We start from the raw sequence: 2,639 nt of genomic DNA, 5'->3' as shown, positions 1-2,639 counted from the left end.
GGTGTAAAATATAAATTCACAAAGCTAAAAGTCACATGTAATTTACATGTTTATATGAAGTTATATGTTCAATTTGTAAGTTGAAAAATTTTAAGAGCCTATCAGAATTGTTTGGAGTCTACTTTATACTAGTGGTTTAAAAAATAATTTTCTGGATAAAGACTACTTCATACTAGTGGTTTAAAAGATAATTTTCTGGATAAAGCACGAATCACCACAACTTCCTTATTAAGTTCATTCTCCTTAGTCACTACCTGAACCCAAAATAAATCACAGTTGTGAAAAGTAATTCACTCATTTTTAAAAAAACAATTTTCTCACATTGCTAAATAGGAATATTGTATTATCTACTAGTCTTATTCCCATACTTTAAGAGAAATGATTATTTAGACAGCTTTGAAAAGGAATTTTTGTTATCACAACCTTTGAAAGTTTGCTATTTTTGGCTTTAAATAGGCAAATAAATATAACCTGGATAACCTTTTTTCTTGCTAAAAATATTGAGCTGAATAAATTATATCCTGGAAAAATTTAATGAAAAGTATGTCTTGAATGAAAACACAAAAAAACAAAGTTTTTTAGTTTTTAATATCTGATCCAGATAGTGTCCACTACTGAAAAACATTACAGTTGGAAATAATGGACACTTTTGCCCTTGCTTTTCAGAGTAAGCTGAGATCAGGAATTGGAAACATACCCATCAAAAGTAATTTTTGGTGGGTAATTGTTTTTGTTTTTTTTAATCCTCTGCCTAGTGGCCATTCACCATGCTGTTCTGAATTTTCGTTGGCTGAAACTAAGAATATGGAATTCCCTTTTCCTGTCTACCTTGTTCATTTTATTTCGGGTTACCTGTTTATGGCATTATTCATGTTTCTAAACCATAGTCCTCAAACTATATTCTATGGCTAATTGCCCTCATCTTTGCAACTCTTCCTCACCTCATGTGGGTCTTCAAAGTCTCAAGAGATTAAAAGGTTTCCCAATTAAGATGAGAGTGGATTTTAAAAAAAATTCTTCCCTCTATTCTTTGAACTGTGTTAAAATATACACCATATACCATATTACTTGCTTTTATAGCCTGTAAATATGTATTCCTGTCTAACAGTTTGTGCTGAATTTATAAATTGCAATGTGTCTTTTAAGCAGAATATCATGGCACAGATCTTACTAAGCAATTCTTTATGGTTACAAGAGTATGGTTAAGTTCTTTACAGCACTGATCCAATGTGCTTTAGTGAACAACTAAAATGCTGAAGTAAAGAAACTAACCTAGAATGACAGAATGTTAGTTTGGGAGGGACCTCAGAGATCATCTAATCCAGACTCATAAAAGTACACAACATATATAAATAATTGTATACGGCACATAGCTTTATTTTCATGGTTGTAAATTGTATGTTGTAAAATATAATGAGCACATCAAATATGATTCATGTATATTTTTACTCAGGACAAAACATTTTTTAAGAAAACAAATTGATTTAAAGAAGAACATGAAGTAAATAATGACACATGGACATGGAAAAAATTGGGTAGGTGATACATGAATGACTGAAATTTGAGAATACAAAATTCTGATTAAACTTATTTATAGCTTAGAAAAATGGTCTATTACATCATTTAGTCAAATACTGTTTAAGCTAGAATAAACCGGATTTACACCTCCCCCCCACCACTTTTCAAAGACTTTTCTTTAGAAAAAGTTAAAATGTACCCTATTTTGTTTTAATGGAATGTCCTAGCAGACATCTAAATGATGCATTAGAGTACTGGACCAAAGCATATATGACTGATTTCTAATCCCTGTTTGCTAAATGTGTGACTGTACCCGTGGACAATGGGTGTAATGTCACTAAATTTTTCTCAAATAGTCCATGGACTCTTTGCAACTCTTTAAAAACTTCCATTTCACTACTCTTCCAATTTAACAGCTATGGAATATCTACTATCAAGCCATGTATTTAGGGATACAGGGATAAATAAACTATGGTTCTTGTCCTCAAAGAGATTTACCATATAAGGCAGGAAACTTCCCTGACACCTTCCTGAACTCCAGTTCAGCTAAAATATCAAATTGAGTGCCTTTTTGTGTTTCTAACTATTTGCTTAATGCACAATGCTCCCATAAACATTCTTGTATGTGTTGAGGTGTTTTGGGGTTTTGGATGTTGGGGGAGGGGATTTTTTTTTTGTATACTTGTGATTAAATACTTCCAAAATATTATCCAGAACAGCTACAGTTTATACTCTCACCAGCAGATAGATCATGTTTCCCTACATCTTCATCAACAATGTCATACAACTTTTTAACTTTCTGGAAATCTGAGTGGCATAAAATAGTATGTTAATATTGTTTAAATTTGTATTATCTGATTACTAACAAGGTTGAAAATATCTTGATATGTTTATGAATCATTTTGGGTTCTCACTTTTTGAAGTGCCTCTCCATATCATTTGTTCACTTTTCTATTGGGTTTTCTGGTTTTCGGAAGTTCTTCATAAATTTTAAATGTTGGTCCTTTGTTGACTATATATTCTGCAAAAAACATGTTCTTATATTGTCATCTATATGTTACTGATGTTTTTGGTTGAACAGAAATCTTTAAATTTAATGTAGAAAAGTCTTCACTTGTTAT

Source organism: Hipposideros armiger, unplaced genomic scaffold, assembly GCF_001890085.2.
Source record: "Hipposideros armiger isolate ML-2016 unplaced genomic scaffold, ASM189008v1 scaffold_656, whole genome shotgun sequence".
NCBI classification, from domain to species: domain Eukaryota; kingdom Metazoa; phylum Chordata; class Mammalia; order Chiroptera; family Hipposideridae; genus Hipposideros; species Hipposideros armiger.
This window is presented reverse-complemented; position numbering follows the sequence as displayed.